Source organism: Hippopotamus amphibius, chromosome 11, assembly GCF_030028045.1.
Source record: "Hippopotamus amphibius kiboko isolate mHipAmp2 chromosome 11, mHipAmp2.hap2, whole genome shotgun sequence".
Lineage (NCBI taxonomy): Eukaryota > Metazoa > Chordata > Mammalia > Artiodactyla > Hippopotamidae > Hippopotamus > Hippopotamus amphibius.
In genome coordinates this window covers 110,930,316-110,945,815 of record NC_080196.1, presented here as the reverse complement: position 1 = coordinate 110,945,815, position 15,500 = coordinate 110,930,316, and the positions used below count along the sequence as shown (strand labels likewise).

Genomic DNA, 15,500 nt, shown 5'->3' with positions numbered 1-15,500 from the left:
CAAAGGTAATGTGAATTACACAACAGGCACTAGTTCAAATTAAACATTTTGTAATAACTGTTATTTTACTTTGTATCTCTCCTGTGAAGATCTTTAATTCTGAGTGCTTGTAGGATAATACAATTATATCACCTTACTGATGAATGTTTACAAGAAACTAAGATTATTGTTAAACACTCAGCATTTTTATTATCAGATGTGGGTATTCATTTTCTTAAGCTGTTTTTGCTTCTAGTGCTGAATGGAACATGAACAGGAGCGATTTCACTATTCATTGTTTACTGAACCAAACTGTTGGACCTTGTCCTTCCTGGGCTTTTTAATTTCTACCATTTGAATGACATGCTACCCTCTTTTGATTATGTGTCATGGGCTTAGAAATAATATTCCTGTGTCACACACGGTATAGTTTTTCTGATAGATGCCATTTCTTCCATACTGACTTGTTTTTGGTTGACAGTACTCAAGATCTTAAAACATCTGCTCTTTGGAAAAGAAAAGCTACATGTCTCACAATTTGACTCCTGCTGATAATACCCTGGTGTCAATGTCTGCATATATCTGCTGCTGTCCTCTGCCTCCCCCCCAACCCCCCATCCCTGCTGCCCTTTATGTCATAGAATTTTCTAGAGGGATTCCCAGGTGCTCAGTCATAGCCAATGAAAGACAAAATTTTTACTAATCTCATGGCTCTGAGAAAAAGCGAGTTGCTCACTCCCAGGCCACTTTTAATCTCTGGGAAGTACAAAAGTGCTCTTTAAACCTAATGACCATGACCAATGACTTCTTATTAAGTTTCATCTAAAAAATAACATATCAGTAAGGTCAAAGTCTGCCTCATTGCACCTCCTAGAGTTTCTTACACTTGAGTGACATTATTCACATTAAAAAAAACTTGAAAATATTTTAAATATTATTTTAAAACTCTCACTTCACTTACAAAGACTTATTTTTCTTGTCCTGCTGTTATGACTGTCAGCCTCTAATAATTCAGAATAATTGAGACATGATATTTTTGATGACCTATTAATTTAATTGGATAACCGAAACTGTCCCAAGCTGTCCATTATGTTTCAAATGTAACTTGAATTTATTTTAATTATCATCATTATACACTTAATATTGTGGAAAATGGAAGGTAAACAATATTTACCAGGATTGGATTTCCAAAATGAAAAGAGAGTAAGACATGTTTAATATCACCAGTTAACAGAACATAACTGATCTTGGAAGTTTTAGAGTATGTCTCCTTGTGACAGCAGGGACGGCGGGTGTTAACTGTCTCAGTTATTCTGACGAGAAACTGAGGTTCTGAGAGGCTAAGTCACCCAGTGACGGTGTGGAAGGCTTCGGAGAAGGACCGGATCCTCTGATCAGCGGGTCCTCGGCACTGGTCATAAGCCCTGACATACGCTTGCCTTGAATGGCTGTGAACAGAAAGATGGTTTTGAATAGCGGTCTCAGCACAGAGTGCTCTTGATGAAAAGATATAAAAATCTGAGTTATGTATGATCTGACCCCAGAAAGTTGTCTTAAAAAAATAAACACCCCACATCAGCTTCCTTACTTGTCGTCTGGTTACCCATGTGATGAATGTCTATGTGTTGCCAGGTGGGCACCATCCCCACTCCTCCCCACCCCCACCCAACAACGTGCCACTTATTTGGGGGGTGGCTCCCCCTCCCCCTCCCATTCCCATTCCAACCACGTGGCTCTGGCAGAGCTGCTGGGCTCCCAGTGAGACCACACGTGGGGGTGGGGGTGGGGGTGGCTTCAGGGGACAGGCTCGGAGGCCGTGGGCGGGGAGGTGACCTCCCTAACATTTGGCTGTTCAAGCCTGGATTCCAGGGGCTGTTCAGTTTCTTTTATGCCTAAACTTGTTGATCTGGTTTTGTACATTTGAAGCTAAAAGCTTGACTTGCACAAGATTAATTTGTCATGCACGGTGTCGGTTTACTCCTGAACAGCACGCCTGCGTGCATCCAGACGTCCGTCCGTGGGTGCTGTCTGACCCGAGAGCTGAGTCAGCACTTGGAAGGTGAGCAGATGTCGGAGAGGGGCCATGCGAGGTGTGCTTGCCTCAAGGCAGGTCTTCTAATAACCCTGGTTCTCAGGCCTGCAACACACGAGCTGATAGCTTCTCCCCTTCCAGTGTTCTTTTCTCTAGAACCTGTGCAGCTCACCAGCCTCCTAAACACATTTCTTAGTGTAACAACATCCTTCTTAATGTAAACATATTTTTAAAGCATACTTTTTTAAATTTCAGCTTTAGACTGGTCTAGTTGACACATAAAATTGTAAGATATTTAAAGTGTACGTAGTGGTGATTTGATATAATATACATTGTGAAAAGAGTCCCCCATCTAGTTAATTAACCACCACCTCACATATTTATCTTGTGTGTGTGTGTATATGTGTGCGTGTGTGAGATCATTTAAGTCCTACTCTTTCAGCAGATTTCAATTATACAGCAGCGTGGTGTACTATAGTCAGCATGCTGTACATTCCATCCTCAGACCTTATTCATCTCATAGCTGAAAATCTGTACCCTTTTAACCAACCTCCCTATTTCCCCCAACCCCCCACCCCTGGCAACCACTTTTCTGCTCTCTGTTTCTGTAAGTTTGACTTTTTTTTTTGATTCCACATATACGTGATACCATGCAGTATTATTAGTCTTTCTCTGTCTGACTTACTTCACTTAGCATAATGTCCTCAAAATCCATCTATGTTGTCACCGCCAGGTACATGAAAAGGTTCTCAGCATCACCAATTAAGAGGGAAATGCACGTCAAACCACAATGAGCTGTTGCCTCACACCTGTACGGATGGCTGCCATCAAAGGGAAAAGAGGTAACAAGTGACAGTGAGGATGTGGGGGAAGGAACCCTGGTGCACTGTTGATGGAAAGGTAAATTGCACAGCCATTATGGAAAACAGTATGGAGGTTCCTCAAAAACTTGAGAACAGAGCTACCATATCATCCAGCCTTTCCACTTCTGGGTAGAAACCCAGCAGGAAAGGAAAACAGGATATGGAAGAGTTATCTGCACCCCCATGTTCATTGCTGTATTATTCACAAGAGCCAAGATGTGGAAACAACCTACATTTCAGTGGATAAATGGATAAAGAAAATGTGGTACATTATTCAGGCATGAGAAAGAAGGAAATCCTGCCATTTGTGAAAACATATATTTTTATATTCAACTATTAAATTACCTTTTCAGATGAGATGATTGCTTTCTAAAGATGTATAAGGAGATGTTAAACTTTTCTTTCTTGGAGAGTTTCCTTTTAGAAATATGCTTAGAAGGTACTTGATCATTTTCCTGGTATGTAGCTACATGCTAATTTCTTCTTAGACTGATATTTGGTTAAACTGTTTCCAAGCTTAAAGGAATCTAAAGCTCCAACTTATTTGGATGTATTCTTTATTTCTTAATAATGATTAGATGTTAGGACTCTTTCCCCTCATCAGTGCATGAGATCCACAAAGCTAAGTGGCTGCATTTACCGATTTGCCTGACTTTCAGTCACTTCACAGTTATGACTTCTGTCTCATGACTTTTGTTCATAAGAGAACTTTTCTTTTGGGAAGACTTTCACCATTATGAATTGTTTAACTGCTCGATTATAACAAACTACAGTTATTCCCTGATGCATTAATTTGCTTTCACTAGTACTTTTTACATTTGGATATGCTTGCATTTTAAAAAAAGTTGGATACTTTTGTCTCAAAACCTGCAGAACAATGCAGACAACTCTTGAATGTGTTTGAAATGTCCTTGTTGGAACAGCACAACCTGTAAGGTGCCACCAGCTTGGGGCTGGTCTTTTGGGGTTCCTGGACCCCTAAATCTTGGACTCCTGCTGCCACGGAAATCAGAGCTTGAGGCGGACTTGGAGATCATGTGGCCGGTGTCCCTCGTCTTACAGACCTGTCCCTGGAGGCTGGGAGGGGACTGGCTTCAGGTCCCTCTGCCATCACAGAGAAGGACAGTCAGCTTAGTAGCTTCTTTCTGCTCATCTCCAAACTCCCCAGGCCAAGCTGGGCAGGATTTAAGCCAATGGAAGCATTCAGTCACCAGCTCAGACCTAGAATCTCTCCTGTAAGGCTAGATGCAGGGGAGAAGCAGCCCACAGCTGTGTGTAATTTGTGCATTTGAAATCAGATTAATCAAAGCCCTGTGGCTCTCACCTTTGAGTTCTCAGGTGACAGCAAGGCTATCAAAGCCCTTCCTGAAAGTATTTACATTCCTAGTCCCCGGGGAGGAGGAAAGAAAAGGGAGGATACCCAACACTCAATAAGCATTTACTTACATAATAGCTTTTAATCCTCCCAAGCAGCCTGTGAACTAGGTTACTGTATGAGTTTCTCAGGGCTGCCATAACAAAGTATCCCAGAGACACTTATTCTTTCACAGCTCTGGAGGCCAGAAGCCCCAGATCAGGGTGTTGGTGGGGCCAGGCTCCCCTGGAAGGCTCCAGGGGAGGATGCTTCCTGCCTCTTCCACCTCCTGGTGGCAAATCCTTGGTGCTCCTTGGCTCATGGACACACCCCTCCAGTCTCTGCCTCCCTCTTCCCTGTGGCTGTCTGTCCTCGCCTCTTGTCAGAAGCACACCAGTCATTGGATTTAGGGCCCTCCCTAATCCAGTCTGACCTGCCTGCATTTACAGACGAGTTACATCTGCAAAGACTCCATTTCCATTTAAGGCCACATTCACGTATCCTTTTGGGGGACACAAGCAACCCCACCAGATACCATCATTTTACAGGTGAGTGAGCCAACGTGTAGAGCAGTGAAGTCATTCTTCAGGTTTTAGTTTGTAGGAGGCAGGATTCAAAGCCAATTCTGTGTAAATAGAATCAGTGCCCCTCCCGTCTGCCTCCAGCCTGCAGCACCTGCACAAAAGCGTCTCCACAACAGACTCAGCTAAGATTCCACAGTGTTGGGTGATCAGGGAAGGTGCCAACACAGCCTGCATGGGGGAGCGACACCCCAGCATGAAGACGGCAGGGCGGTGAGAGCAGCCTTGAGGGTGACGCCCGGGCTGCATGCTACAGGCCAGGGCAGGGACCCTTGCAGAGCCGGCTCTGCTGTCAGGGGGAGAGGACCTTCCGGGGGCAGAGAGCCCGCAGGACCTTGTCACCCAGGCTTCCCCATCGACACTCGGGTGACTGAAAGTTCTTGGAACAGCAAGAGAGACCGTGGCCAGCCTAAGAGAAGACGAGGAGAATGTTAAGTCTGAGAGCCTTTTGTTCTGTGATTGTGGTGTTTAGCAAATGAGGGGAGGAATGCAGTGAAGGGCGACCCACTTTACTTATTTAACAGACATCTCAGGGAAGGTACACAGATGCTCTGACCTCAGGCCTCTCCCAGGAAAGGAGGCCCTCGGAGGAGGTTTCATCCTAAACAACAAGAAGGGAGGATTTTTGTACCAGCTTCCCTCCCCTGCTCTGTTCGGCCTGGCAGGAATCTGAGGAGCTTACATCTTTTTTTTTTTTTAACTGAAGTATTGTTAATTGAGAATGCTGTGTTACTTTCAAGTGTACAGCAAAGTGATTCAGTTATACATATATAGCTATTCTTTTTCAGATTCTTTTCCATTATAGGTTATTATAAGATATAGAGTTTGGTTCCCTGTGCTATACAGTTGGTTATTTTATATGTAGTAGTGTGTATATACGCATCCCAAACTCCTGATTTATTCCCACCCCCCTCCCCGCTACCCCCTTGGTAACTGTAAGCTTGTTCTCTGTGTCTGTGAGTCTATTTCTGTTTTGTAATTGAGTTCATTGGTACCATTTTTTTAGATTCCACATATAAGTGGTATCATATGATATTTGTCTTTCTCTGTCCAACGTCACTTAGTATGATCATCTCTAGGTCCATCCACATTGCTGCAAACGGCATTATTTCCTTCTTTTCATGGCTGCATACTACTCCACTGTGTATATGCCCCACTTCTTTATCCGTTCATCTGTGGACGGACATTCAGGCTGCGTCCACGTCTCGACTATCGTGAGTAGTGCTGCTGTGACTATTGGGGTAGAAATCTGAGTAATTTACAGACACGTATTTCAACTTTTCCTGCCCCATGAATTCTTAAAAATTGTCTTTATTTTTTCTCATGGATTTTGGCTAAGTTGAGCTCTCCTTACATTAGACACTTAAGAAGAAAATCAGGAGACCTATGCATTTGCGTTTTGTGAACAAAGCTAGAAGTTGCACCTTCTGCCCTACGCAGACCCCAGACCCCAGGGAAGACCTGCCCACAGAGATCTCCCTGCTGGGCTGAGAGCCCGAGGCCAGCGAGAGCTCCCCCCATCATCCCAATCTCCACCGTTTCTAGGGACGTGTCCCCCCCACCCCCCCGGCCCCCGGCCTGCAGGGTAGGATCTGCTTCTCTCCCGTCTCTTCTTCCCAGGAAGGGGGCTCAGCTTCTTCACGACACGTCTGAAGACCTTGAGAGCCGCTGGCACAGAGCGGGATTGCTGTGAAATAAGATTTTTAAGCAAGACACACAAGACACATTTTTCTTGTCTCCTAATGCTGAACTTCGTAAGGTGCACATGACCGGTGTGGCTTTTCCTCCTCTTTCTAGGGGGACGGCGGTCATAACAACGATGGTTAGCGCGTGCTGAGCCTGGAGTCCTCTGAGTGCTCAATATCTACTCCCCCATTGCCTTCCCCCCAGGAAGATTTGTAGGGACTGCAGATGTCCTGGTTTATTTATAGAAGAGGAAACAGAGCTACCAAGAGGCTGAGGAACTTATTCCAAGTCTCTCAGTTAATAAGACCTCCAGGCTGCATGCGGTTAATCACCACGAGGCTTCTTGTGCAGGAAACTTTGCAGCCTCCAAGGTGACATCTGCTTTCTTCTCCTCATCATCCAAGGTAAAATAATTCAGGGGCATGTCTAGAGCTTCTGTAACTCTCTGCGTTGTCTGATGGTTTCCAGAATGGCACGTCAGTCTAGCTTGGCATCTCCTGCACTCTCTTCTGTCTTTCCGTCCTCTCCCCAGACAGTAAAAGCCTTCACTCAGACGGCTGGAGGGAGCAACCTAGAGAGAGAGGCCACACAGCACAGCCGTGACGCTTCCCGCCTCCCTGGGCATTCGAAGTTGAGAGAGGACAGTCGTGAGACGGTCCATAGTTCTCAAATCAGTGGCATGTGCGTCAACTTTGTGTCTGGTGTGGGGAGGGGGCAAGATGGACACTTAAAAGTGAGAACTCTGGTCCTCTTACCAGTTCTGCAGCCTCTTCAGCTCGATGACAGGCTGGAAATGCTTCTCCACTTCTACTCTGTACCTCCTAATTGAAATATTTGGAGGTTATGAGCCTCTTCTTGGAACTGGTTTGCACCAACATGGAGTAGAAATAGATGAAATTCAAAATTAAAAACAATCCCAGGAACAAAGAGCCCATCTTTAGAGGAGTAAGATGCTATTTTGGAATGCAGCATCTAAAAATCTCCATTTTCTCTCTTGGCCCTATAGCTCCATCACCAAGGTTTTATCCTCTGGCAGCCTTGGGCCTTTCCTTTATGAAGATGCTGATCACAGGATGAGCTAGGCTGAGCTTTCTTCAGGAAGGTGTTCCTGCACGGGCAGAACAGGCTAGCGGGGTGAATACAATTTCAAGGGTGTTTCTGAACACCGAAGTGATGGATAGAATGTTTGTCAGTGCCCTCAAGTGTGTCCGGAGCATGGTTTATAATGAGGGTGCCACTTGCCGGTCGTTCCTGTGCATTCCCCAGCTCGGGCTCCCCAGGACTGCACTGGGAGGTGCGCCCTGATTTTAGTTACGACACGTAATTGACAGTAATCAGCCTGGATATGCAGTTGACATGTATTATCCTCCGACTTTTTACGACTTCACATTACCTTGTTCCCAGCCCCTTGCCTTCAGTGTTTCCCAAACCAAACTCCTCTTTGACAACCTGTCCTTCTTGTCCAAGTTCGAAACCTTGCTGGGTTTTCAAATCAACCCTCAACCCTCCCTGTCATTCAGAACCAAGTCCTGTTTCTTTGACTGCCTGAGCGCCCCTCTCTTGGTGGCACGTCTCCAAGGTGGCCCCAGCCCAGCCCCTGCCGGCTCCGCCCGACGGCTCCCTGGACTTTTGCTACCTTGCTCACTGCCTCCTCTTGACCTCGCCCACCCGAGGAGCAGCCTTGCTTCTCCCCTTTGCACAACTGCACAAAGTGTCAAAGTGACTCGAAAATGACAGCATGTGGATCCTGCCTTTAAGAGCTTACGGTTTCAGCTCGTCCTCTGCGTTGTGTCTAGAGAGGTCCCCCTATGACATATGTCACCTGGGCCCCCCGGCCCCGCTTCATCCCTCATCCCCACTAGCGGAGGACCTCCAGCTCCCATCGGAGCACCTATAATTATGTCTGCATGTCCCGGAGGGTGTGTGCAGTCTCCCTGACAGCCTGGGTACTTCATGGGGGCCCACTGTTGGCTTCCTTGCCAGCTCCCCCCTCTCCTGCAGGGCTGCATCACTCCGCTGCCACCGACTCAGCTCTCCCACCTGGGCCACCTGGGACCCTGTGCCCCGCAGCTGCGCAGGGTTCACTGTGGGGTGGGGGGGCGGCGGCCTTTGTGTCCCCCCGTTCCCTGAGGACTAAAGCTGTGGGCTCATCTAAGTGACCGTCCCTGGGACCCTGCTCCCCAGGACCCTGGGGTTTAGGCCTAAATACAAGTGTGTAGGGCCCAGAGGTCACTCACAGAGCTGGACTGTGTCCTCCAAGCCGGCCTTCCTTGGGATGCCCTCAGTCACAGTGTGCTCTCTCGCCCCATCCTCCTCCTCTGCTTCGTGTCTGCAGATACGTCCCCTCCTGATCACGTGTCTTCCTGCCTGAAAGCATAGCAGCCTTTGCTGCCCCAGAGAAGTCTGTTCAGGAGCCTGAACTGTGGGGCTCTGCAGCCACCTGTTCCCCCCACAGCCCCGCCCTGAGCTGTGTGTCCCCCGCATGGCTTAGCCAACATTTCTGCCACCCTTCTCTCCCTCTGCCTGCGAGTCCCCCCGCTGGCCCAGGGTCCGGAGTTGAGGGAGGTACCCCCATTGGGCACTACCCCAGCCCGTGGCTCCAACAGTTGAGGGCCAGAACCTGGTGTCAGACGTGGTTTTCCAGGTGGGTCTCTGCACCCAGGTGCCTCTGCCCCTGTTTACAATCCAGGGAGCTCCTGGGGACAGAGGCGCTGAACCAAGGCCTCCCAGGGCTGAGACCTCCCCTGGCGGGTCTCTGATCTGAGCTGGCTCGGAGTCTGGGGCAGAGGTGAGTGGGACGAATGGCAGCGTCCCTTTGGACCTCTGGACTGCGCGGGCATTCCCTTTCTTTAATGACTCCGTCACCTCCTCCTGTGCCAAAGAGAAGAGAAGGCATGTCCCCCTTCGCCAAGCAGGACACAGCGTGACACCAGCCAAGGATCCAGATGCCTCTGGCTTCTCAAAGCGGGAGGAGAGTGGGAGGGGAGGGAGCGTCCCCGTCAGGCTACATGACATGGTTTTTGGAGAAAATACAGTTTGTTTTTACCCTTTCTAAAATTAAAAATATCCTTTAAAGGGTTTCAAAAAGTTCCATTTCTTACGGTGTTTGGTAGGCCTGTTTAGATTTCTAACGCACTTAGGTCTTGGGGATGAGCCTGGTGTTTTGTTTCTTTATTTGTTTTCTCTGGTAAATCCAGTGGTGAACACATCTCTGTGGGAGAGTGTGCGGTGATTACAGAAACGCCCTGACTCTCAAGTAACAAACACTGCGGGAGTATTTAGATTGCCCCACTTTGCACAGGAAATGCATGCTGCTTTACATCGGGGTCATAGGTCATATTGTCTTTTTCTGAGCCCCCTGCACCTCCCTCCCCTACAAGGTGCTGAACCTCTGTCACCAGCACTGCCTTTGCCTGTGTCTACGCGGACACTTGCCACCCGATGCGTAATGACTTTATGCTTCTAATTCATCTGTTCCTGAAGACGAGTGTTGACCCTTGCTCAATTTTGTGGCCTCACTGTCTAGCACAGACTCTTACAGAATGCCTGCCGCTGTGTTTAAATGTTTAAATATTGGACTCCTCGGAGGCTGTGTCAATAGCTTTTTATTTTAAACTTAATTGGACTTCCTAGGGGATCTTGAGATCGAAATGAATGCTATTTATAAAATGAATACGGAAGAAACAAATTCTTTAAAAGACTAAGAGGAACGATTGTCTTCAAAGAATGCCTTTGTAGAGTAGTTACCGATGTATTGAAGTTTGCGGATCTGAAATCCATTTGGGTGGGTGTCTGTGGCCCTCTAGTGGCCGCAGAGGGTTAACGGCTCGGGCAACGTCCCTCCAGATGGCAGCTCACGGGACCCAGATGGAACACAAGGACCAGGAGGTGGGAGGAAGATGGACGTTTCCTGCAGGAACGTGTGGTCAGCTCAAACGGGGACTTGGCTTTCTATGCAGACTCCTTAATACACATCCTCTGTTTACAAAACAAGGAAACAAAGACCCCAAATCCTTAGGTGCTGGGGAGACAAAAAACCGAGAGCTCTGTCTTCTGAGCAAATGAAATTGTGCACACGTCTGGGGCGCCTTCCAGGAAAGTGAAACACACCCCGTAAAGAGGAGAGTGAGTTCCGTCTCCTAGGTGCATTATTCATCTCTCCTCTGGATCACCAGGAAAGATGAAGATAAGATCTGTCACTCTCTCTGGGTCAGCCTGTTGTGAACAATTTTGGTTCCATTTCCCATCTTCCATCATGTGGAGTCATTTTTAAGCAGCTTATAATTCCCGGTCTGGGGAAGTTGCTTGTGTACCTAGATTCACACACAGGGCTGTCAGCAGTGTGTTCTTTGCTCTCAGGGCCCAGGGAGGAGGGTGAGGAGACGAGGCCCTCACCTCAGGCCCATGCTTTGGGGTGGTGGTGCCCCAAACTCAGTAATCAAGATGAATAACATTTTTATGAAATATTTTAAAAACCAAAACGAATGCAAAGTATCCACGATAAACAGAGTATCCTCGTTTTAGGTAAAGACAGGATCAACAGAGCTGATTTTTCTTCCCACCTCGGTACACAATGTGTCTCAGCCTGGCCCTGCTTTCTCTTTGCTGTTTTTTGTTAGGAAAGCAGTGTCTTTGAGTGGTTAAGGGCCCAGCCTCCGTGGCTGAGAGACCAGGTTTCAAACCAGGTGCTGCTACTTACTAGGTGCCTGACATTGGGCGACGCTCATCACGTAAGTCCTTGAAAGTGAAGCATCATTGCTGGCTGAGTCAGGGAGAGGAGAGGGAGGACGGAGGAGAGATTCATCCCAGGTGCGAGAGGGATGCGGACCATTTTGCTGACTTTGAAGATGGAGGATGGTGACCAGGCGACGCGGGATGCGAGTGGTCCCTGGAAGCTGGGAGAAGCCCCCAAATGACAACCAGCCAGAAAACGGTGATGTTTGTCCTACAACCTCAAGGAATTGCGTTTGTCTACAAGCAAATGAGCAAGGGAACAGACTCTCCCTGTCAACTACAAACGGGCACTTGCCATGGGCACTTGCCTTCTACCTCTACAAGGATTAAATCATGTGTTGCTGCAGCTTCAACACCCCCAAAAGGAGTTCAGGGTGGAGAGCAGGAATGAGGCCCTCTGTGCTCTGGGAAAAACTGGCAGAAGAGGTCTTCAGATAGTTAGATATTTTCAGGAGCTGATATTATGAGCCCAATTCTTGTATCTACGCATATCTAGAAAAGCACTAAAATTCTTCGTGGTGATGTCTGCTCCTTGTGACTTGCAGCAACCTTCACGAGACTAGCAGAAACCTGCAAAAAATATGTGCTCGATTCATGTACTCACCCTTCACCAAAATCACATATACTCTGACCTTCCCCCCTGCCTCTTTGGAGCAGTTCCTCAGAGCTCTCTGAAATGCTATCTCCTGGGCTATAGTCCTCATTTTGCCTCAAATAAAACAACTCTCAACTCTCACGTTGTGCTTTTTTTTAAATGTTGTCCTCCCCCAGAGCTTTCAGAAAGGGTTGCAGCCCTGCTGACACCTTGATTTTAATCTGGTGAGAACCACACTGCACTAATGACCTAGAGAACTGTACGATAGACAGACTTGTATTATTTTAAGTTATGAAGTTTGTGGAAACTCGTTATAGCAACCATGAAAAAAGGAATATTTTCCAAATAGCGGAAGCTGGGGTGATGCTCAGGGCCTGTCACCTGTGCTTTTCCAACATCTGCAGGTGCTGGCAGTTAATCCTAGGAAACTACACGAAAGTGGAGAGAGTGGGGGATATGGCGGGCACCAGTGTTGTCAGCCAGCGTTCTCAGCGAACGAGATGGAAACACAAACACGTGCGCGTGTGCACACACGCAGTGGGGAGGGACGGCAATCAGACATATACTTCACTGTGTAAACCACCCAAGTATAGTTTCAAAATGCACCAACAGGTCACAATAAGTGAACTTATTGCCCAAGCCCCAGGATGTGCTGTGAGGACAGTTCCAGATGCACATGGAACGTGGGTTGTCCTATGGACACAGTCTCACATGCTCGCTTGATTGAACCATACTTCAGTTAGTCATTCTGAAAGGACACGTGTAAGTGAGGCTAAGTAGTTTCATAGTGATTTCCTCCCTTCCGTTTTGAGGTGGGGAGTTAGAACTACTATAAGAATTAAATGAAACTGATGAAATAAGAGCAAAAAGTTATTACGGCTGTGAGACAGGTGGTGCCAGGCTACCTACTTGGAAAGAAACCTTCTGCTTAGCCTCGGGCAGTCAGGCAGGTATTTCCCGAGTCCAGAAAGAAATTCCTGCTAATTATTCACAGCACCTCGTCCATCCTCCTTTTCGTTTTGATCTTTTTTCTCTTTTCATTCTACCGTTTCCCTTACTAATCTCAGCCGCTCCCATGGTATTAATATTTATGTTATTTCCAAAGCTTTTTGGAAGAAAGGATTTTCCAGATCTTCATCCAATCTGTATATTCTTTATTGAGTATTTCCACCTAGATATCCCATAGTTATTTCATAACTTAATACAGCCAAAATAGAACTCACTAACCCCCACCAAAAAATCCTGTTAGACTTAGCTCTCAGTCTGTCTGTCTGTCTGTCTCCCTGTATCTCTGTTTCTCCCCTCTCTATCATTTGATGAAGGACTTGAACTGGTTTATAAAAATACATACATTACCAAAGGTCAGAGGGTCCCCTCTAGATCCCTCCTCACTGAATTTCTCCCTGTCCTCAGCGCCTCTGGGGACTGACAGTGTCCGTAGGATGGGCGTGTCCTGGGGGTAGGGCTTTTGTTCTAGTCGCCTGGACTTGGACGCCCCCTGTTTTGTTCCCACGCTGCCGCTGTGCGGCTCCTGCCCTGCTGGACGTAAGGTGCTTCTCTGGAGAGCCATCTTCTTGAGCGCAGCCTCCCTCCTGTTCCCTCCATTCCTCTTGTGCGTCTGTGTGTCTGGCTTGTGCCCTCTTGTGTCTGAGTTGTGTCTGAGGAAGACCCTTGTATGTCCTTGACATGTCCGCCAGGGCAGCAGGAGACTCACAGTTGCTGAAAAATGAAAAGCGTTGTACTCTCTTGCTTTTTTCATTTTTATTACATACGAATTTGGCGTAGAATACATGCCCAAGGCAGATAGGAAATATTCTCTGCATGAACAGCTGTCGCTTTTTCTTTTGCCCTCCCCACATGTTAAGATTTTGTGTCTGTGTGGGAAAAGCTAAAGAAAATAAAGCCCTCAGTTTATTTTAAATGCCTGTGACAAGCTAAAGTAACAGCCACGTACGCATGATTAGAAGCCGCCTCCGCTTGCCCAGTCCCATAGTCCCCGGTGCCCTGCCTTTCAGCCCCTGACCACCCCCCCGCCCGCAAAGCATGTTCGTGAGAGTTAGGAAAAGAGACCCTTCTTCAATTAAAAAAGTTCAATTTGGAATACTGCTTTTTTTCAACAATAACAGTTAGAAAACGTAGTCATTCTATGCAAATTTTATACATCAAATTATTGAACCCCGTTGGAGGCTTAACAATTTAATCAAAATAATTAGGGGCTCAAAGTCCCCAGGATATAATAATTAGCTTAAAGTATGTTTGTCTGTTTTCCCTTTTCCAATAGTCTGTGAAATTTGTCATTTACAGTGGACAAGGAAGCAGATGATGGTACATTCAACCCCATCCTTCCTTGTGTTAACTGTATGACATGCTCTTTCCCTGACATTTCATTTATTATCTTCAAATATCTACTCAATACATTTTTCAGTTTCTTCTCTAGCTTTCAGTGTTCTATTTTCTGATCCCAAGTTTTCTTTTCTGACACTCAGAAAGTATTTTATCTTAGACATGGTGATATTATAACAATATGCAACATGATTCTAAATTTCAGCAGCATTTAGTTATCATCTTGATGAAAATTCCATAAGAATAAACAGTTGCCACGTGTAGTGCGTTATTATGTAATACATCTAACTTATGTGTAATCCTTGCCTCGTGGGTTATCATGGCAAATGGGCGTGTTACTGCATAGTGATGTGTTACCGTGAAAGTGACAGAAGACTCCCAGTGGCTTCTCAGTAACACCACCTGAGTAAATACCCTGAGGGGTGAGGCAGTGCATCCCAGTCCATCTCATGCCAGGGATGGTTCTTCTTCAGTTTTCAAATGCTTACTAATCAGTATATTAGCTAGAATTGCACCTCTTGTTTTTTGTTGACGTGTATTACTCTTTAGTAAAGTGAAGCAGAAATTATATATATACATGATATCCTATTACATTTATATAATATAAAATATATATATAACTCCTTATATACAATTTGTAACAATATGTCATTTTATAATTTAGAATAATAGTTTATTCTCATCATCAGAAAGGTGTCATAATGCACTACTTTCTGTCAGAACAAGACATTTTACCACCATCGGCCAGAAAATGGTTTTATAAATCATAAAAAATGTCCACTTGGAGGCTAACAAAACTATAACGAGGATATAAGACATTTCAGCATAAGGAGGATGTCCGCCTTGGGAACGGGGGCCCCGGGGTGTGTTGTGCCTGTCGCGCCCACAGGGGGACGGACCCCCAAGCCCTGCACCTGGCTGCTTGTGCCAGGCTCCCCTCCCCTGGGCCTTTGCACAGGCTGCCGCTCCTCCCTGCCCGCCCCGCACGTCCCCTGCCTCATTCCTCTGTCCTCCGCTGTCTCCGGGGGGTGGGGGGTCATTTTTCACCCTCTGATGATGGCCGTTTTCTCCACGTCTCCACTCACACGTGTGGTTTCCTCCAGGACGGAGGTGGATTCCTTCTCACCCTTCTGTTCCTGGGACGTAGCCCAAAAGCTGGTGCAAAGTAGGGACTCAGAGTCTGTGGAATGAAGGAAGAGGACTTTGGTCCACGTCTTCACTGGAAGCATCTCCCTTTCCTTATTGGTAAGGGCTCTTAGGAAACGTTCTCTCCACCATTTCTTTTGGATATTGGTGTTTCGCCTCTTCCCTGACGTCGCAGTGTTTTCCGCAG

General features: G+C 46.7%; 1 long non-coding RNA gene across 1 annotated transcript; it reads left to right on the top strand.

Moving 5' to 3' along the window:
- Positions 1–1,952: 1,952 nt before the first annotated feature.
- Positions 1,953–8,554, top strand: LOC130831459 (uncharacterized). Its single transcript, XR_009048059.1, has 3 exons — positions 1,953–2,038; positions 2,745–2,853; positions 6,430–8,554. It is a non-coding gene; the product is annotated as an uncharacterized LOC130831459 (long non-coding RNA).
- The last annotated feature ends 6,946 nt before the right edge of the window (positions 8,555–15,500 follow it).